General features: G+C 37.2%; 1 protein-coding gene across 7 annotated transcripts in view; it reads left to right on the top strand.

Annotated features, from left to right (window-relative positions):
- Positions 1-22,955, top strand: part of BTRC (beta-transducin repeat containing E3 ubiquitin protein ligase) — a 191,334-nt gene that overhangs the window by 22,041 nt on the left and 146,338 nt on the right. The window contains exon 1 of one of the 7 annotated variants that reach the window (XM_017531200.2): positions 22,690-22,708. The exons of the other annotated variants lie outside the window; for them this stretch is intronic. The gene's annotated coding sequence lies outside the window, so the exon portion shown is untranslated. Of the gene's footprint in view, positions 1-22,689; positions 22,709-22,955 lie in introns of those variants that run through there. 7 annotated transcript variants of the gene reach the window in all.

The raw sequence follows: 22,955 nt of genomic DNA, 5'->3' as shown, positions 1-22,955 counted from the left end.
TTCTTCTTCTCTGAAATGAGAATAACAATAACTGTTCTATCTACTGGGTTGAAGATCCAGTAAGCAAATACACATAAAAGCACTTTGACATCACAGTGTACCATAAATATAAGTTATATGCCAACTTTAGAATTAACATGCACCTTAGAGTAGGTATTTTATAGTTTTTTTGGTGAGTGAGAGATGTTATCTTTTGACTTATTTTTGAGAAATACAATTTTGAGGAGAGCTGTGGATGGTGTCATTCTTTTTTCAAATCTTCAGAAAAATTACGAGAAACACACGATGTTAACTCATGTACCCATCACCTGGATCATCTAATTGTTAACATTTTGCCACATTTGACTTTTCCTAATATATAGCTTTACTTTCTTTCTAAATTATTTGAGAGTTGCAGACATGATATTTCACCTTTACTTCTGCATATATTTTCTAAGAACAAGAGCATCCTCATTCCTAACCTCAATACAAGAGTCCACTCAGGAAATTTAACATTGATAACCTTTTATTATTTAATATACAGTTCATATTCAAAACCTCCAGTTGTCCTAAGAATGTCTTTTTTTATTTTTTTGAGATGGAGTCTTGCTCTGTTGTCCAGGCTGGAGTGCAGTGGCACGATCTTGGCTCACTACAACCTTTACTTCCTGGGTTCAAGTGATTCTCCTGCCTTAGCTTCCTGAATAGCTGGGATTACAGGCATCTGCCACCACACCCAGCTAATTTTTGTATTTTTAGTAGAGACGGGATTTCACCATGCTGGTCAGGCTGGTCTCGAACTCCTGACCTCAGGCAATCTGCCTGCCTTGGCCTCCCAAACTGTTAGAATTACAGGTGTGAGCACATTTCTTTAAAAAAAAAAAAAAAAAAAATCCAGGACCCCAATCACACGTTACATATAATATCTCTTTAGTTTCCTTTAATTTATAGTAGTCCCTAATGGTTTTTATTCATGAAATTGACGTTTTTGAAGAGTGTGAGGTAGTTTTACAGAATCCCTCATTTGGATTTGTCTGATTGTTTTTCCATGATTAGATCAGGGTAAAACATTTGGCAGGAGTATAATACATGCTGTTTTTTTTTTTTTTTTTCTTAGTGTACTACATCAGAAGGCATATAATGTCAGTTTGTTCCATTATTAGGTTGTTTGATTATTAAGGTTGTATTCACTAGATTTATCTGTTATAAAGGTATATTTGTAAGTATTCAGAGGCCTAAACTTGGAGACTATGTAAATATCTTATTTCACAACATTGTTTCACCTAATAGCTTTACCATCCATTGGTGATTCTTCTGTGGTGGTTGTAAACTTATTTATTTTTAGGTAGTTCTAATAATTTTTTTCTTTCTCAATTTTGAAATGGTGGCACTTTACCATTTTGGAAGGACATTGGATGGGCTTTGTCATCTTTATTTTGTTTTTGAACTTAGACCAATTAAAGTGTACTTTTTACATTGTAAAAAGATAAAGATAACTTTCATCTTTAGTGGAAAACACTACCAAAGCTGCTTAGAGAATTGGGTTACATTTTTAAGGGCTTTTAATAACAAAAGGTACATCAGAATTGCCTAGAGGGCTTGTTGGGGCTTCCCTGGAGTTTTTCTTTCTTTTCTTTTCTTTTTTTTTTGAGACAAGGTCTCGCTCTTTCTCCCAGGTTGGAGTACGATGGTGCTATCACAGCCCACAGCAGCCTAGACCTCCCAGGCTCAAACCATCCTCCCACCTTAGCCAGGATCCTTAGTAGCTGGGACTGCAGGTGTGCACCACTACCACACCTGGCTAGTTTTTGTATTTTTTGTGGAGATGGGGTTTCACCCAGGCTAAGTTTTCTGTACTTTAGACCTGGGTTGGGGCCTGAGAAGTTGCATTTCCAACTAGTTTCCAGGCGATGCTGCTGGTCTGGGATTACACTTTGAAAACTTCTGTGGCTTGTATAAATCTTCCTTTTTTGGGTCATTTTTCTTTCTATATTTTCTTTATTTTTATTTTTTGAGACAGACTGGAGTATAGTCATGTGATCATAGCTTATTGCAACTTTGAATGCTAGGCTCAGGAAACCCTCTTGCCTCAACCTCCCCAAGTGCTGGGGTTATAGGCATAAGCCACTGTGCTGGCCTTGGGCCATTTTTCTACTTGTTTGCTTTTTTGAGTAGATATGAGAATAATATGGATACAGTATAACAAAGTAAGTTGAAGTTTGTATTAGTGGATTTTAATAATTTTTGGGAAAATTTTGGCAATTGGCTAAATTATTTAATAGGATCTCATTAACCCAGCTAATTCAAAATTATCTGTGTTGTAATGAAATGGTTATAGGCTATTTTAGGTATCTATTTATTTACTTTGTAGAGATGGAGTCTTGGTTTGTTGCCCAGTCTGGACTCAAACTCTTGGGTGCAAAAGTAATTCTTTTGCCTTAGCCTCCCAAGTAGCTGCCGGTACTACAGGCATGTATCACCATGTCCTGTCTAGGCTATTGTAAAACTTATTGTAGCATTTATATTTATTGAATTTTCTTTTTTTTTTGAGACGGAATTTCACTCTTGTTAACCAGGCTGGAGTGCAATGGCGCGACCCCGGCTCACCGCAACCTCCGCCTCCTGGGTTCAGGCAATTCTCCTGCCTCAGCCTCCTGAGTAGCTGGGATTACAGGCACGCACCACCATGCCCAGCTAATTTTTTGTATTTTTAGTAGAGACGGGGTTCCACCATGTTGACCAGGCTGGTCTCGATCTCTTGACCTCGTGATCCACCCGCCACGGCCTCCCAAAGTGCTGGGATTACAGGCTTGAGCCACCGCGCCCGGCCCTGAATTTTCTTTACTTCGCTCAATGAAGTAACCAAATTAGGTATCCATAATGTTCAGTTTGTGCTTTCAGTATTTAAGTAATCTCTGATATGCTTTAGCAACTTGGTTTTGTTAAGTCTGTGCAATTAGTAAAGCAAGTGGCAAATTGGTTTCGTCACAGAGATTATTTTCACTTTTACAGAAGTTGGCCATCAGCCCTCCTTCCTTGATTCCCCTATTAGGAATACTATAAACATCAGAGAGAAGAGGATGACCTTAATATTTGCTTCCCAGGCTAAATCACAGCCTTGAAGCAGCTATTTCTTTCTGAATAAAGAGTTTAATTTCACGCCCTGATTAGTGCCAGCACATGCAGGTAGATATTTATATTATGTAGCCAAACTGATCTGCTTTTGCAAATTACTTGCCAGTCAGCAGAACTATAATTTCTTATGAGTAGTTTATGGTAAATTATAGTTCTAGTTAATAAGTTCTGTGTGTTTTTTTAAAGTATGAATTTATGAGGTAGGAGTAGGAATCAGTCACTAAATTTTGGCCAGACTAGCAGTTGACTAATAGCTTTTTTCAAAGGCTAAGGTTTGGACTAACAGCCCAACTAATTAGCAGTAGGAAAGAGTGAGATCTTATTTTTCAATTGATTTGAAAATATACACGGGACCTAGAAAGAGTGGGTTCTGATGGAAAATACCTAAGAAGAGATTATTTTTCTTATTGAGAAATAAAATATACTGTAGTTAAAATTTGATACTTCAGAGAGGCTTAAAAAATAGGAAGATCAACTGAGAACAAGACATTGAAGGTTTTGAAATCATGGGGCACTGCTTAACTGAGTTTTTCATTGCTTACTTGAAGCCATGGAGTTCTAAAAACTTTTAAGGTGAAACTGAGGCCAGGTTTGGTGGCTGTCACCTGTAATCCCAGCACTTTGGGAGGCTGAGGGGGTAGGATTGCTTGAGGCCAGGAGTTTGAGACCAGCCTGGTCAACATAGCAAGACCCTCATCTCTGCTAACAGAACAAAACAAAACAAAATTAGCCAGGCATGGTGGTGCAGTGGGCTACTTGCTTTGAGGCTGCAGTGGGCTATGTTTCTGCCACTGCTCTCCAACATGGAACACAGAGTGAGACCCTGTCTCTAAAAAAAAGAGGAAAAAAAAGTGAAACTGACTTTTACTGAACTTGGATGTTGGATAGAATAGATGAATTAGAAGGAAGCAAAATACTGTTTCCTTAATAGGAATATCATTTCCCTTCTTATCTAAAATGTCACTAAATTTGCATGGAGTCAGAGGATTTAAGAGTCGAGAGGGATCATCTAATTCAAGGCTTTTTTTTTTTTTTTCAAATGTAGTTTTTCTATTTTCTTTTTGTGTGTGCGTATTCTACTTGATAATTCAAGGCTTTTTAGCCTTTTTTTGGTTATGGACTTCTTTCCAGATACACACACACACATTTTATACAAGCACACATGTTTTATACAGAATTTCAGGAGGTTCAGAGATCCCTGAATCCTATCTATCGACCCTAGGTTAATGTTTTTGGTTCTTGCATAGTATATTTTTATTTAAAGGGCTTTGCTGATAATAATAATTATTTTAATATAACTACTTGTGACTGTTTTAATAAGGATCTGACTGTAAAACCTGAGCTTCATCATAAAATGTCATTTTGAGAAGCTAATGAAATGTTGCGTATGTTGCCTGGTAGTGTTAGGAAAAATGGTACAGAGATGACTTGGCTGGTAGTTATCAAAAATCCTCCCAGAACATCCTGTTCTTATTCCCCTAGCTATTCAAGCAAGCAACCACAATGAATCCCTGTCTATGATGATGTAATTTTACTTGTCAGGATATGTGGACAGATACACATAAATCCTTTGATTATTATCTTACTGATACTTCCAGGACCTTTCTATTTTTATCAGTTTTATTAAAGATGTGGTATGACCAAACAAATGCCCAGCAAGGTCAGTTTATTCTGTGAGTACACCCTGCATCTAGCAGCATGTGGAATAAACTCTGTTCTATCAAGGTCAGCCTTAAACATTGTCAGCATGTTCACTTATTTATGCTCTGCAGTTCTGGGTAGGCCTGGGAAACATTTATCTTCTCTTTTTCTTCATCTTCTTAAGGTGTCAACACTGAGAATGCTATCTATCTAATTAGCTCATTCAAGAAAGACTTTTTTGTGAGAATTTTACATCAGCAGTCCACTTTGGCCAGAAGACCTGGTTTGGATTTTATCTTATGTATCCCACATGCCACTTAGAAAAACAATTTTTATGAGGGATCAATAAAAAGTAGTGTGGAATACTTCTTCCTTTTAAAAATGAGTACACAAAGACCCAAAGACTTGTGTGACTTGCCAGTGTCACAAGTGATGACAGCCTGGATTAGAACCCACATTTCCTAGGTCCAAGTCTAGTTGGTGCTCTTCTGACTCTTTGTTTTGTTTGTGGTTTAGCTTGTGTTTCTTCTACTGGATATGGTTGATAAGTGAACTGGTGGGGGTTTTTTTTAATTAGCACTTTTGTGATTTGTTTGAGATAGCCTTCCCTGCTCTAAGATTATGAAAATAGCCTCATATTTTCTACTGAAGACTTTGAGTTTTGCTTTTTACATTTAGAATTTTAGTCTTTCTAGAATTTTTTTGTGTGTTTGTTGTGAGGAAGGGATTCCATTTCACTTTTTTCCTTATGGATTTATAATGGCTCACAGCATCATTTATTGGAAGGGTATTCATTGTTCACCAATCTGCAGTGTTATCTTCATCATAAATCATGTCATTACGTGCGTTGATCTGTTTTTGAATTTATTATCCTGTTCTATTGTTCGTTTATACCTATATCAGTACCATACTATCTTATTCACATAGCTTTTTTTGGCAAATATTTTATATTTTTAAAACATTGCTATTAAAATTTTTAAATTAACATAATTGTACATATTTATGAGGTATATAGTGATATTGTGATGCATATAGTGATCAGATTGGTGATTAGCATATCTATCTCAATCATTTATTATTTGTTTTTTTGTCTATTTCTTTTTTGAAACGGAGTTTCGCTCTTGTCGCTCAGGCTGGAGTGCAATGGCTCAATCTCAGCTCACTGCAACCTTTGCCTCCCGGGTTCAAGTGATTCTCCTGCCTCAGCCTCCTAAGTAGCTGGGATTATAAGCATATGCCACCATGCCCAGCTAATGGTTTGTATTTTTAGTAGAAACGGGGTTTCTCCATGTTGGCCAGGCTGGTCTTGAACTCTGACTTTAGGTGATCTGCCTGCCTCGGCCTCCCAAAGTGCTGGGATTACAGGTGTGAGCCACCGTGCCCGGCCTATTATTTCTTTATATTGGAAACATTCAATATTCGCCTTCTAGCCATTTTGAACTATATAATATTTTATTGTTAACTATAGTCATCCTGCAGTGCTATAGAACACTAGAACTTATTCTTCCTATATAGCTCACACGGCTTTATAATACACCTTTTTTTTGGTAGTTAAGGTCTCATACTTTATTTTTCTTCTTGGCTATTCGTGGCTTTTTATACCTTTGTGGGAATTTTTATAGGTAGCTTGTCAAGTTCAAAAGCAACAAATATTTAAAGGCAAAAATATACTAAGCCTGTTGGGATTCAAGTTAGTTAATTCTTGATAGAAACAAAAGTATGGAGTTACTTCACAATTAAAAACTAAAATTTGAGAACTTTTAGCTAGGAAAGATGGCTTTATTTTGTTTTTGTTTAGAGGAGAGCCTTGTTCTGTTGCCCAGGCTAGAGGGTAGTGGTGTAATCATAGCTCATTGTAACATCAGCTTCCTGGGCTCAAGTGATCCTCCTGCCTCAGCCTTCCAAGTGGCTAGGACTGCAGGTACATACCATGCCACACCCAGCTAATTTTTACATTTAATTTAATTAATCAGTTTATTTTTTGTAGAGACAGGGTCTCTCTATGTTGCCTAGGTGGTCTCCAACTCTTGGCCTGAAACGATCTTCCCACTTTGGCCTTCCAAAGTTCTGGAATTACAGGCATGTACCACTGCCCAGCCTGTTTTTATTGATTAACTGAGACAGGGTCTCATTCTGTCACCCAGGCTGGAGTGCAGTGGCATGATCTCGGCTCACTGCCACCTTGACCACCTGGGTTCAAATGATCCTCCCATCTCAGCCTTTGTAGTAGCTGGGACTATGGGTGCACACCACCATGGCTGGCTAATTATTTTGCATTTTTGTAGAGATGAGGTTGCCTAGGCTGGTCTTGAACTCCTGGCCTCAAGCCATCTGCCCACCTCAGCCTCTCAAAGTGCTGGGATTACAGGCCTGAGCCACTGTGCCCAGCCCAGTTATTTTGAATGTTAAGAGATCGTTAGATATGATGAAAGAGCACTTTATTGAGCCAGATCACTTAGTAAGTATTTGAACTTCAGACAAATCTTTTATTTATGTTAAGATTTTATTTATGCTAAGTTTCTTAGCCCTTGTCTTTCCTTTCCTGTCTACACTTTGTTCCTAGGTTACTATCTATTCCTTTTGCTTTGAAATACCATCTGTGGGCTGATGATTTCTAATGGGCTGATAGTCTCTAACTCATCCTTCTACTCTGACTTCTAGCTTTATGTATTCAACTAATTATCCACTTGAATGTTGCATAATTATGATTTTTTGTGGGTATTTTTTTTTGGCTGATCTTCCCATTCTAATAAATGGTACCATCATTTATCCAGTTACTGAAACCTCAAACCTGGGATCATCCATGACTCCTCACTTTTTCTTATGCTGATATGCAATTAATAAGATTTTATTTGTTCCACTTCCAAAATATATCTCAAATTCATCCACTCCTCTCTGCCTTCACTGCTGTCAACTTACTATGGGTTATTATCATTTTTTTATGGAAAAATATAACAATTTTCTATCTACTCTCCCCTTTTTAAATCTTGTCTGTCTCCATACAATAGTCAGAGTGATCTTTCAAAAATCTAAATTTAAAATATTCTAATATCTTCCTTTGGACTAAAGCCATGCATGGTAAACTTTGTTGTTTTGCCTAGCAGAGCTGGTCCTTTCTCACCTCTTTGACTATGTTAGGCCAATACTTCACTCTCCAGTTACAGTCAAGTTGTGCTGGCCTTTTGCCAAACACCTTTTTTTTTTTTTTTTTTTTTTTTTTTTTNTTTTTTTTGAGACAGGGTCTTGCTCTGTTGCCTAGGCTGGAGTGCTGTGGAATAAACACAGCTTACTGCAGCCTTGACCTCCTGGGCTCAAGTGATCCTCCTGCCTCAGCCTCCTGAGTATCTGAGACCACAGATGCATGCCACCATGCCTGGCTAAGTTTTAAATTTTTTGTAGAGACAGGGTCTCACTGTGTTGCCTAGGCTGGTCTCGACCTCTTGGGCTCAAGCGATCTGTCCACCTTAGCCTCCCAAAGTGTTGAGATTATAGGTGTGAGCTAAATTTGCCAAACTCTTGCAAGACCACTATAAGGTCTTTGCATTTACTATTTTTTCCAACTCTGTCTTTTTGCTTGACCCCTTTTATCCTTTATATCTCAGTTCAGATCATCTACTTGGAGCCCACCCCATCTAAAGTAAATACCCCTTTCCTTATTTGCATATTACTTCTACTAGAAAATAAAATAAACCCCATGAGAGTAAAATTTTGTGTTTTACCCTTGAGTATATCCCAGTGTATGACAAGTAGACAACAAATATTTGTGAAGTCACTCACTTTCTTATTTTTCATCTTGTAAAATGGAAGCCGATGGTAAACTGCCCATCCTACCTCATGGAGTCATTATAGGGAGTAAATCAAACAATGTCAATCAGTTTTGATGTCCTGGTATGATAATTTTTTATAAATGAGCTTTAGTTTTTTTAAAGACATTAGAACAAATTTGAGAAAGTTAAAAAAAAAAAAAAAAAGCACCCTGCCATCCCACACTTTTAAGGGTAAATGTACTGTCCAGCACTCTTTCTAATTTTTCTGTCCCAATCAGCTTTTAAACACTTTAAGGAGGTACATCAGTTAAGATAGATTAATTTTATACTTTTTAAGACTTGTTGGGAATTCATTTATGTATTTGAAACTTGCGTGGAAAGAAGTAAATACAAATGGTTCTTTATCATATTTAGAAATTTTACTCTTGATAAGTAAAGCTTTTATAAGAATTTTGCCTAAAGAACTTTTCTTGAAACTAGCTTGTATATAATCAGGATTTCTTGATATGACGTATAGTCTGATTTGTCTTTTAAAACAACTAGTACAGGTTACTATTTATCCTGTGTGGTAACTACCACTTCTGCTGTGATTCAAATATTACAGCCCTTAAGCAGTTATATTAGGCTTGGGGAATAGTGTAATTTGAAGCCCTTGGAACATCTTTTTGAATTAGAAAAGTGATTCTCAAAAGAAATATTCAAGTGGGAGAACTACTTTTTTGAAATTTATTACTTTGGAATATATCAAGTTTGGTCATCTTTGGAAGTAGAGATCTAATTTACCAGCACATGGTATTGTTTGCCAATACAATTCTTTGTTTTTGTGTCTTAGGTTAATAAATTCATTTCTTAGCATGGGTACAACCTTCTTAGTTCCCAAAATGCTCTTTGTTCATTTGGTATACGTTGGAGCTGATTCAGAGACTCTCTATAAAAATGGCAATGTTGACATATACCTTAATTTGCTATGTTCTTTTGAAAACAAATTTGAGAAATTTACTGTCTAGAACAGTAGTCTCCTAATCCATCAGAAAAAATATAAGGACTCATCCTAAGTATTTCTACTTTTTAAATTGCAAATTGTACTCATGCCCTGCTCTCATTAGCTGCTAGATCAAGGCACAAAGTACACCACGAAAATCCAGTCTCATGATTCCAGCAGCATTGCAGTCTTGGGGTTAGGGTTGAGGTTAGACACAACAAAACAAACAAACCCACATTTGGTCACAGAGACGTTTTCTGTGTTGATGATTGTTGTAGTGTGAGAGTAGTGGAAAAACACGAGGTTGGAGAGAGTCTTTCTCTACACACTCCCCCACCCTGGAGGATCATCTTGCCTATCTCCTGGCATGTGTACACCCCGCTTGGGAAACTACCTTGACTCACACAAGGGATGAAGATGCGTTGTGGCAGAATTGAATTGTCTTTTCTCATTTTCTCTCCAGATTTCAAATATTGTTGAAAAGCAGGCGAATAAGAAAACTCATCTTTCGAACAAGCATAGCTAGTGTAATGCAGACTTTGTAGACTGTAGAGCATGTCCCTCTAAAACTGAGTGCATATACTTGAGTCTGTACCTAGGACTTCCAGGGCTCTTAGTAATTAAATGATAGATTATAGAATGCAGACATTGTTTAGCTGAAAAGGGATATTTCCATCTCAATTCTATTTAGAAGATATTATGGAGCGAGAGGTGGAGATCTATGACTAAGGGTATGTTGAAATTTTTTTATGATAATGCATTCTTTCAATTTGGAAATAGTTCAAATAGCAACTCAATTATTTTCAAATATAAATTTAGGAAATGGGATATTTTTAGATCTAATTGCCAATGACTAATATCATGAATCTTTGTAAAAATACTATTTTGTATCTTAGAGGTTGGGGGACATATAGATGTTTTTTGTTTATATGAAATACATGTCCCTTAAAATCACTGAAAAAGTACTTTTTTTGCAGCATGCTGCTTGCCTGGCCTGTGGATTTCACCTTGTTTCTGTTGGGGATATTAGTTTGTTTCTTAGATAAGGGTTTTTGTCTGTTTAAAGACTCAATTGTTTAGTATCAAAGGTAAAGCTTAAAGCAGGTTCTTCTGCTTCCCCCTATGTACAAAATACGTAGTCACAGACTGACTGGTTATGAATAAAACAAAAGCAAACTGCCTCTTAATCTAGGAACAGAAGAAATGAAGAAGGCCCCATTTCAGAGAGAGTAAGGGTTAAAATTCTTACCAGTCTGGGCAGGGTGTAATACTCTTGAGAAGAAAGATAAGGGCTTTCCAGTAGTCTGCAGTTCCCTGTGGAGTACATGGCTAGACTTGTCAAATCAGGGCAGGAATAGCAATTTGACCAGTGAGTTCCAGCAGGTGTAACAGCAAAAGCACAGACTTTTTTACACAGACAGGTGATGCATGTCTGCTTATGGTGGACTGCCCTGGAGATGAGGCCTGAGGCTCATTTTTTAAGAGGGGTTCTGGATGAGTCATAGCGGTTACCAAGAATGCCAGGACGTACATGTACCGATAATTCACCAATCCTGTCAGCGTGCATCACAAAAATCCAGTCTCACATGATTCCAACAGAAGTAGCACCTAAATTCACATTACTGCACTATAACAAAATTGCATCTTGTATATAGCCTAGGATCTACTGGCTTCAGCTAATGTAGAAGTCATAAATAGGTGGCATTTGCTTTGGGAGTTGAGGCCTCACATAGAGGGATTTTCCTGAGGTTTCCTACCAGCACAAAAAACTAAGGAAAGAAGAAGGTAGGGTTGGAGAGAGATGGGGTTTTGTATATTATTTCAGCCCATTCTGTTTGTTTAATTTTCATGTGAGAGTCTAATCAGGCTTGGAATTTATTTTGTCTTACTCTTTGTCCTCCCCGCCTTTTTTTTCCCCAACACCTCTGTGTTGCTGTTCTCCCTCCCTTGACTCTACCTGTAAGTAATGTAACCCACCCTTTTGCTCCAGCTGCTTTATTTTCGTTATCATTGTCTTGGAGTTCCTCATTTTCCTGAGGGTAGAAAAGATTCTAAAGAAAAGACATTGATCCAGTAATTAATTTTGCTTTTAACATTTACAGACCCTTCCTCCCCTTACTAAAAATGGCTAAAAATAGAAATTATTAAATCGTTACTTCAGAATTTGAAATAACAGTGGGTTGTTTTCTTTAAAAAATGAACTTAAGAAAATGATTATGCTATGAAAGATCTTAGATTTATTTTTGGTGCTCAGGTTTGGTTAATAAATTATATTTTTCAGTTCATTGCATACTATAAAATTTATTGTTATCTCAGCTGTGATTAAAATTAAAATGTGTCTTGTTACATTGGTATGTGAAAATTAGTTCTATCCTGTAAAAAAAACTACCATATTATGAATAATCTTTTACTTGCCTGTAGGGGACTAATGGGAAATTTAGTAATATTTGCATATTTTTTCCTTAAATAGTAGTAATATTTCCATATTTTGTTTGTAAGCAACAAATATGTATGTGTATATATACATATATATATATTCATAGGTATTTTTTATATGATGGGAGAAGTTTTTTGTTCTTGTTTTTTGCCTCAGCTTTCTCAGCTGTAGAGAGAAGTTTTTAATACATCTTTGTTAGTTGATCAAAATTATAAAGGATCTGAACTGGTGATTTAAGCTATTAAAGATAACCTATTGCATACACAGAGTTCTGTTATAGCAAATACTGGTACAACAAAGGGTCATAACAATAGAGTTCTTTAAAAAGCACTATCTTTGCTCTCATGTCTCAACATGGTGGTCCTAGTAATGGATATGGTGATCCAGTAGCCAGAATATTTTAAAATTTTATCCTGCTAATTAGAATAATACTTTTCTTTGATTTTTTTTTTGAATGTGAGTTTTTATAAATCCTCATTTTATGCTGTAAAAGTAGTTGAAATTTATGAATTTCTGCAAAATTCTGCCACAAAGGGAAAACTTGAATGGGAGGTGAAGTGTTTTTTTTTGTTTTTGTTTTTTGTTTTTTTGGTAGAGACATGGTCTCATTGTGTTGGCCAGGCTGGTCTCAAGTGAATTAAAGATTTTAAACGGAGTTCAGCTAGTATTAAGCCCACTACTCACTTGTTGTGTGGCACTCTTAACAAGTGATGTTGTATTACCACAGCAAAGTATGTGGCATAGAATATCTTCATTCTTGATCTACTTAGGGCAGGTATTAATGGATACTTTCCCATAGCTCGTAGTCATGAAGGTATTGCTATCTCTTGTTTGTGAAAGTCTGTGGAAACATCAGTCACTATTAACAGTAGGTAGTCTTTAGATTTCAGCAGATATTCAGCAGGGCTTGTTGATGTTCACTCTGTCACACAGGTTGGGGTACAGTAGTGCAATCTCGGCTCACTGCAACCTTCGCCTCCCAGGTTCAAGCAATTCTCCTGCCTCAGCCTCCTGAGTAACTGGGATTACAAGCGTCGGCCATCACACCCAGCTAATTTTTGTATTTTTAGTAGAGGAGGTTTCACCATGTTGGCCAGGCTGGTCTTAAACTCCTGACCTCAGGTGATCCACCTGCCATGGCCTCCCAAAGTGCTGAGATTACAGGCGTGAGCCACTGCGCCCAGTCTCTCCAAAAGATTTTAAAGTTGGGTGTTATATTACTTAAATAAAATTCTTATGTAAATTATCTTATTTACTTTGTTAGTGGGGAAATCCACTAACCTTAAGAATACAGTCCTAAAATAAAGTTTGTTACATATTGGAGAAAGGCAGAATGATTGTGTTGTTATGGCAACTGAAATGGGGAAAATGAAAACAGCACAGATAAGCTGCATCCTGTTGTCATAGCAACCATAGTTGTGGAAATGATTAAAGCTAGTCTAGAAAGGATGTATTGCAGCTTTAGTCCATTGAAAGTAAATAGTGTAAGAAAAGACAGGGAGAATTGGTTTTCAACAAAAGTTAAATCCCTCTGGTACCACAAGTTGCTAGTACCACCATGTATAGACAAATCTCTGTCCTTTCTAATTGTGTTTCAACTCAATTTATTGCCTCAAATCATAATTGTGCTCTGAAGGAAAGAAATATAATAACTATAAAAAGCTTGTGAATAATGATTTTTTTGGTAGCAAATTTAGAAAGCAAAGTTAGGAAATTTAATTTTTGAAAATGACTTTTAAAACATAGGGTGTTTTCCTTTTTTCTTTCCCCCATTTCTCACTCAGTGCTTAATTTTCATTCTTTTCCATACCCTCTTGCTGTATCATTTTTGTCTTAAGTGTTGAACTGTAATGTAAACATCTAATATCATGGTAGTGAAGTATCAGATGCAGCATTATGATTGCATATGAACAGATAGATTTGATGATAAATGATAAGCATCCTGTAAGTGTGAATAAATTTATTTTAGCTCTATCTTTCAAACTTTCTCTGTAATCAAAGCTTCTTAAGTGTTTTTAAAAATGCTATTATTTCCTTCTGAAACTCCACTTGTTCGTCATAGCAAGGTGTTTCATCCTAGTGGAGTGGAGACATGTTAGAAATAAACCTGATGAAAGCCATGGTCTTTGTTCAGCAGCTGGCTGCTTGCACAGGTTTTTGTGGTAATGGAATTGGCATCTCTGTATTAGAGTATTGATCTGCTGCTTGGTAGGTACTGTGTAAAAGAAGTCTCCTAGTAACAATGTATTGAAGTGGTTTAAGAGCAGTTTATATTACAAATGAGGCAGAAGATGGAGTTCTATAAGGCTGGACACATGCTATAAATATCCATAAAACTTAGTATTTTATCTCAAAATATTTGTTTAAATTTTCTCATTTTAATCCACATTTAATTGCACATAGTTGAACATTATCTGAACATGAGTTGCTTACACTAATACCATCATCCTTTGCCCTTTAGTGGAGGTTTTTATATTTGATGTTCCTGTGTTGTGGTTGAAAACTGCATTGTGAACACATCAGTTATGAGAAATAATACCATAGGAACAGTGTTTTAAAGTAATCAGTTGAATATTTTCATGAAAGTTCAAATATTAATGTTGATTTTGCCTGATTTTCATCAATAACCTCCTCATTTTATACATTGCCTGGTTTTGCCCGGCTAACCCAAATCTTCCGGCCTTTCATATAGGTATAGAGAAGAAACCTTTTTTTTTAGAGACAGAGTCTCACTCTGTTGCCCAGGCTGGAGTGCAGTAGTGCGATCTCAGCTCTCTGTAGCCTCTGCCTCCTTGGCTCAAGCAATTCTCCTGCATCAGCCTCCTAAGTAACTGGGACTACAGGCATGCGCCACCATGCCTGGCTAATTTTTTGTATTTTTAGTAGAGACGAGGTTTCACCATGGTGGCCAGGCTGGTCTTGAATGCCTGACCTCCCGCCTCAGCCTCCCAAAATGCTGGGATTACAGACATGAGCCATTGTGCCCGTCCAGAAACTTATTTTTAAAAAGAAGAAAAAGATGGAGGTGGAGAAGGGAGAACTAGAGTCACTTTATTTTTTTTTTAAAGAATTTTTAAAAAGCTCATTCCTTTTTGCTGTTATTTAATGGTAGCAGGTCATCTATGACTCATAACTTAGGTCATACAGCTTAGGCTATTAAATGGTTCAGATACCCAGCAAACAGTTCAAAGATTGCATTAACAAGTTAGCTAACATTTTGTAAAGGAGTTCAAAACGAAAGACGGTCAGTACCTGGATTCCATTGTGCCTAGCTGTTGTTGTCCCACTGGAATGTAACAATGCAAGGATGTGAATCTCCCTTTATCCTAACAGAAGTTTTTAAAGCTAACAGATTTGCAAACAAAAGTTTGTAAATCTGTTAAAATGTTTTACATTAAAATCCGATGCACTGATTTTTAGATTGGTGTCTAAAGTAGGCAATATCATCAGGTTGTGCATTTGAGATTTACTAGTTTACATCTTGGTTTATGATATATTGGATTGGAAGATCAGCTACTTTATTTTCCTGGAAGAAAAATGAATTGGGTATACTCAATCACTCCCATTTCACAGTTTCTTGTCATATCTCACTTGCTTCAGAAATACTCCTTTTGAATCCTTCTTGTGAATATGTAACTCTTAATACTGATGTCCTGAGAGAAAGGAGAATTTCTTGTCTAACCTCAGTAATAACCATACCATCACAGAAAATGTCCTCACAACGTATCAAGCAATCAAATAGCCAATAACCTATTCTCCTGCTAAATTCCATAAACTGAATGGGGAGGGTAGATAATGTTCATTTTTGTTACTTACCAGGGAACATGACACTTGGTCTTTGAAATGGTTATTTATTTCATATATTGTAGCTGCCAATCAGTCAGTGATTTGCAAATAGCAAAGTAAATACACTGCTGAAAATGAGTTTCTTCTCTGTGCTGATCTGTGGTGCCCGGGAAATCAGATGTAATATGGTTGTATTTATTTATGTAGGCATTTATTCTCTTTCTTAATGAGCAAGTAATTTTCTTTTTTCTACTCCTACACAAAAGTTAAATTAAGGAGTACCCAAGAGGGCTGGGAAACTTGGTTTGCAGTCATTGAAATACTGCCGGATATCAGGGGATTCTTTCATGAGCGGAGTTTCCCTCTCCTTAAGAACAAAGCTCCAGATAGCTCCCTTTTAAAGTCACTGTTAGAGCAAACACATCTGTAAAGGAAGATGATCCATAAGTCTAATGCAAAGGGTTTGTCTCCCCTCCCTATCAAAGGATTTTACTCTGGCTTCTTTGGCTCTTTTTGCCTGGGAAGCGAGGGGCAAGAGCTCTGATCTTTCCTGTGGCAGCCAGCCTGGCCTTAATACATAGAATACTGACATGATATCTCCCTCTGTCGAGTCATAGCAATTGCTATGAACAGACATGTAAATCTATCTAGGGAAAAAAAAAAAAAAGAGTGTTGCAAATGCCTTTCATCAAAATGGAAGACTGCTTCAACTTCTTTTTGCTTTTCTTGTTATAACCATGCTTTCTTTTTCTTCCTTTCTTTCCCTTTCTTTCTCTCCTTTTTTCTGTCCTCACTACCCTCAATCTCTCAAATACACAAAGCTGAATCTTCCCAATGAACACTGCAGTCATTTGAAATTTGTCTATAGGCCAGCTTCACATCATCAGAAATTGTTGTGTAACTCCATGATTCCCAGGCCTCCAGCTGGTGGCCTAGTTATTTCAAATAATATTTAATGCAATAAATTCTATGGCAATAAAATAATTTGGACAGTACCTTAGAGCTTATTGCAATGAGATTTGACTTGAATTTAATACAATGAAATTTCAGAATAGCCAAGTAATTTTTTTTGTGGCATGATTTAAAGGGTCTTTAAGTACAGGTATAGATGATTGAGTTTGTAAAACCTAATCTTAGGTAATTGTAGTTTCACTCTTACCTCGTGAATGAACAGTTCAAAAATACAGACATTACTTAGCATAAGTGGATTTTTTAACAATATGGCAAAGAGTGTAAGTGAACATCCTTAACTTTTTGTTCTGTCAAGGGGAGAATAAAGATACCATCTGACTATATGTATAAATTTGCTAAGATGGTTGATTTCCTGTAGGTGAGTATTAAAAATGGCTTTTTTGGTATAGAAAACATGGAACATCTATGCATTGTGATGCCCTCCCTTCTGCTGATGTTGAATATTTTATGGGATTAAAAACAATTGTTTTTATCTTACTATTTCAGTTCAACAATCTTAGAGTAAAAGCAGCCGTAGACCAAATATTGAGAATTTATTATGCTGATACAAATGAAAGAATCATAAAACACAAATATTGAGTAAATTAAGAAAAATAAGCTGGGTGCAGTGGCTCACACTTGTAATCCCAGCACTTTTTGAGGCTGAGTTGGGAGGATCGCTTGAGCCCAGGAGTTCGAGGCTGCAGTGAGCTATACGATCATGCTCACTCCAGCTTGGGTGACAGAGGGAGACCTCATCTCAAAAAAAAAAAAGAAAAAAGAAAAACAATGTTTCTTTTTGGACTGTTCAGCAGGGCAAAGAAAAAAAAAAAGGAAGGAAAAAAGAAAAAACAGAATGTTGATGTTAGAAAAATTTGGTTATTGTCTTATGCTCTGGAGTTCTTACCTCAAACCTGACTTTTAAGATCTTTTGTTTTCTGTACTGAAGCACAGTAGTGAAAATGTTTTTATAGAAGTTATGAAAAAAAGTCTATATTAATTTGCTTTGGGTCGTTCTAGTCTCTCTGGTAAATTCATAATTAGGAAGGCCTTTTTAAGACTGTATGCTGGTCTCACAGGTACACAGCTACTCCATATCTGGTAAATCTAAATTCATATGTGAGGAGGTTATGTTTTTTTAAAGCATATTATTTACACAATTCACTGGAATGGCTCCTTTGGAAGTTGGGTGGCTCTCTTATGTAATTATGTACTTAGTAACCCTGCTCTACAAAGCAGTAGAAATTCAAGTAAGAATAATTTACTGCTTATGCATAGTTATTAGAATTTTAAAGCATTTGTTTGTTCAAAATTCTAGTTTATCAATGTTATATTTGACTAATTGCCTCGTTAATAAATAATAATGAATATAATTTATTTTAGAAGGCAGCCAAAGTTTAACAGTTGTAAGTAAACATTAGGAGTTGTTCCCTCTCTCTACCTTTTTGTTTAGAGGGATTCTCATTCCTTCAGTCCAAATTTTATGGAGAAACTAATAATTCCTGTTTTTTAAATTCTATATTAGAAGTATTGTAGATGGATTTATATTGCAGAATTGTGGAATTTTATTGCTGTAAGATAGTTAGAAATATCTTAGTCTATCCATTTTACCAGCAAAGAAGGTGAAGTTCATAGAAATTAAGTAAACTTCTCAAAGTCATACAGTTGGTTTGAGGACAGGTCTTTCCCAGAACCTGATGACTTAACTCCTGGATTATTGTCATGCCTCCTCAGTGGTCATGATAATTCAGCAGTTTATTTTACCAGGGATTCCTTGAACACTTATGTGTGTACAACAGTGAGCTAGGCATCCGGAGGTCATAACAATAGTGTGAGTTTATATAGTCTAACAATAATGTAATCAAACTAGTAATATTTTACATTTTAATCCTAATTTTATCTGGTGTTTTCTAATATTTATAAATGTTAACTTGTGGTGGCTAAACCTTTAAATCTCATTTTTCTCTACTAGATTATGACCTCTTTAAAAGCAGGGACTCATTTAGCTTTTGTAAAGTCAATCCAGTTTCATTTTAAAAGACTTAAAATCTTTTTTCCAAGCGTTGATGGCATTGTTGGAATAAGTGTAGCTTCCCATCATGTCTACTTTGGGGACGATACACATTTTAGAATTGTATTTCTGTCTTCATCAAGTACTTTTTGTTTCAAGTAACAGATTGCTTCATTCCCCCTTTAAACAAGAAGGGGTAGTTATTTTAAAGGTATAAGAGATAGCTCATGAAACTAAAGGGGAAAAAGATGTCCAGTCAGGCCCCATAAGAACTAGGAACCAGGCATTAGAATACCTCTAGGACTCAAGGCAGCCACACTTGCATTCCTGGGATAAATCCTACTTAGTCATGGTGTATAATCCTTTTTCTGTGTTGCTGGATTTTATTTGCCATATTTTGTTGAGGATTTTTGTCTATATGGTCATAAGGGATATTGGTCTGTAATCTCCATTCTGCTATTGAGCCCATCCAGTGAATTTAAAAATTTTATTTTCAGTTCTCACATTCTCATTTAGTTCTTCCTCCGACCGTCTTATTTTTTCTTTCTCCCTTTGAGACAGGTCTACTAGCTCTGTTGCCCAGACCAGAGTGCAGTAGCGTCATGGCTCACTGCAGCCTCAACCTCTGAGGCTCAAGAGATCTTCCCACCTCAGCCCCTCAAGTAGCTGGGACTACAGGAATGCACCACCAGATTTGGCTAATTTTGTAAGAAATTTTCTGTAGAGGCAAAGTCTTGCCATGTTGGCCAGGCTGGTCTCGAACTCCTGGGCTGAAGCAATCCTCCTGCCTCGGCTTCCCAAAGTGCTGGGATTCTATGTGTGAGCCACTGCATCTGGCCCATTTAGTTCTTTATATCTGTTGTTTCTTTGCTGGTACTCTCTTTCTTTCAAGAGTGTTCAACCTTACTTATTGGAACATTTTAATCCTAGCTATGTTAAAGTCTTTGCTTTAAGGTGAATTTCAACATCTGTGCCATCTTGATATTGGCATCTGTTGATACCAGTTGAAATTTTCCCCTTTTTGGTATGCCAAGTAATTTTTGGGTTATATCCTTGGCATTTTTAATATTATGCAACTCTGGGTTTGTTTAAATCCTATTGAAAATGTTGATGTTTTTATTTTGTCAAGCATTGAACCCAGTTGGCTTCAGTCTGCAAGTTCAGATTTCTGTGGATTGTGGTTTCAATGTCTATTACATTTTGAAAGCCTTTGCAGTTCTATTCAGATATGTTCCATGTGTGTGCCACTGGATGGCCAGTGTGGAATCTGGATGATAGTCCATCTTGTAATTCAGTTCTCAAAGTCTGTGCCTTACTGTTTTAGGTTATACCCAGCCCTGTGCAGCTTGGGGATGAACATAGGAGTTCATTAACCACATTATGGGACTGTTTTCCTGAGTTCCTTCCTCTGTACTATCTTCCCAATACTAGTTCCCTGGGGCTCCTTTTTTCAGTCCTCCAGCCAGAAAGCTAAGGCTTTATTTAATCCTGCATCTGTTACTGCATCTGGGGCTACATTATAGGAGGCTAAAGGGAAAAAAAAAAGCAGTGAGGTTTTGCCTCACCCTTTTAGGATCACAACTCCTCTGATCAAAGAGGAAGGTTTCCTTAGTTCAGAGTTTTAGGCTTCTGTGGGTCTTTGCTTCTACTGTGGCTTTCCTCATGGGATTGCTTTGAGAGAATGGCAAGAACTTTAAAGAGAAATAGGAGTTTTTTTTCCACTGTCTCTGAGTGTTAGGGTACCCCTTCTGCATTCCTTAAGCTAGAACTAGAGGGCTCTTCCTGGAACTCTCTTTACTGATACCAGTACCCACTTTTGGGTTTCAGGCAGCAGTCAGGCTGGTGGATATTAGAGGAATAATAAAAAGATAAATCCATTGTTGGTTCATTGTTATGTAAAAGTCTTCCCCAACTTGTCTGCTAGTATTAAGTTTTTGAGTCTTCAAATAGTTGTTCTATATGTTCTGTCCATTTCTTAGTGGTTGCCTTCAGTGAGAAATATAGGATGGAGTGTGCTTTCTGTCTTACATGGAAGCAGAACCCCTTCTAGTTAATTATCTTTTTAAATGTTGATTTATGCTAGTCAACAACATGTACTGTAAGTTCAGTCTTTTGAGCTTGCGTCATGGCCCACTTTTTTTTTTTTTTTTTGAAACGGAGTCTTGCTCTGTTTTCCAGGCTGGAGTGGAATGGCATGATCTCGACTCACTGCAACCTCTGCCTCCTGGGTTCAAGCAATTCTCCTGCCTCAGCCTCCGAAGTAGCTGGGACTGTAGGTGCCTGCCACCACGTCTACCTGTAGTTATTAGTAGAGACAGGGTTTCACTGTATTGGCCAGGCTGGTCTCAAACTCCTGACCTTGTGATCCACCTGCCTCGACCTCCCAGAGTGCTGGGATTACAGGTGTGAGCCACCGCACCTGGCATGGCCCGTCTTAAGGTCTGTTTTGGTAAAGTGAAGCAAGTGTGCTTGAAAAGATTGTGTGTACTCCATTTGTTGGGTGAAGTGTTCTAGATAAATCATTACATCAAGTTTATTATTACTGTGCTCGTCATTTCTGTGTTGCTTATTCTATCAATAGCTGAGAGTTATGTTAGACTCTCAGACTATGTAGATTAGTGTATTCTCCCTTTAGTTCTGAGTATTTTGCTTATTTTGAAATTTTGTTAGTAGTATGTATACTTTCAGGATTATTCTCGATAAATTAACCTTTTATAATTATGAATTAGTCTTTATTACTGCTTATGCTCTTTGTTCTCAGGTGAACTTTTATGTTAATATAGCCATCTCAGCTTTCTTTTTCTTTTCTTTCTTTCTTTTTTTTTTTGAGACAGAGTCTCACTCTTTGACCCAGGCTGGAGTGCAATGGTACAATCTTGGCTCATTACACCTCTGCTTCCTGGGCTCAAGCGATTCTCCAGCCTTTCAAGTAGCTGGGATTACAGGCGCGTGCCATCATACCTGGCTAATTTTTGTGTTTATTATTTAATAGAGACAGGGTTTCGCCATGTTGGTCAGGCTGGTCTTGAACTCCTGACCTCAGGTAATTTGCTCACCTCAGCCTCCCAAAGTGTTGGGATTACAGGTGTGAGCCACTGTGCCCAGCCTCAGCTGTTTTAGTTCAGTTTTTATGATTAGCTTTTTGCTTTTTATTTTTAATTTATTGGTATACATTAATATATAATTGTGGGCCGGGCGCGGTGGCTCATGCCTGTAATCCCAGCACTTTGGGAAGCCGAGGCGGGTGGATCACGAGGTCAAGAGATCGAGACCATCCTGGTCAACATAGTGAAACCCCATCTCTACTAAAAATACAAAAAAAATTAGCTGGGCATGGTGGTGCATGCCTGTAATCCCAGCTACTCAGGAGGCTGAGGCAGGAATATATAAATATGTCTGGTTTTTTAATTAAGCCTGATCATCTGTCCTTATTTGTTTAGACTTGCACTGTCTAATAGAAATGTTAACCACAGATGCCAATCAAGTATATACTTTCAAATTTTCTTGTAGCCACATCAAAAATATAAAAAGAAGCTAGGCAAGGTGGCTCATGCTTGTAATCTCAGCACTTTAGGAGGTTGAAGTGGGAGGATCACTTGAGGCCAGGAGTATGAAACTGGCCTGAGTAATATAGCTAGACCCTGTCTCTACCAAAAAAAAAAAAAAAAAATTAGGTATGGGACTACCTGTAGTCCCAGCTACTTGGAAGACTGAGGCAGGAGGATCTCTTGAACCCAGGAGGATGAGGTTACTGTGAGCTGTGATCATACCACTGTACTCTATCCTGGTTGACAGTGAGACTCTGTCTCTTAGAAAAAATGAAAAGAAAGTTGAAATTTTCCTAATGTATTTTATTTAACACAATATGGTTTTTTATTTTTGTTTCCTTTTTTTGGAGACAGAGTCTCGCTCTGTCGCCCAGGCTGGAGTGAAGTGGCGTGATCTTGGCTCACTGCAATCTCCGCCTCCAGGTTCAAGCGATTCTCGTGCCTCAGCCTCCTGAGTAGCTGGGACTACAGGTATGCACCACTACACTGGGTTAATTTCTGTATTTTTAGTAGAGATGGGGTTTTGCCATGTTGCCCAGGCTTAGCTCAGGGAATTAGCCCACCTTGGCCTCCCAAAGTACAGGATTACAGGCCCGAGCCACTGTGCCTGGCCTAACACAGTATAGTTTAAACATTGTTTCAAAATATAATTAATATAGAGTTATGAATGACATTTTACTTTTTTTGTATTAAGTTTTTAAAAATCAATGGTTTTGTT

This window comes from Cebus imitator, unplaced genomic scaffold, assembly GCF_001604975.1.
Source record: "Cebus imitator isolate Cc_AM_T3 unplaced genomic scaffold, Cebus_imitator-1.0 Scaffold71, whole genome shotgun sequence".
Taxonomy (NCBI): Eukaryota; Metazoa; Chordata; class Mammalia; order Primates; family Cebidae; genus Cebus; species Cebus imitator.
This window is presented reverse-complemented; position numbering and strand designations above follow the sequence as displayed.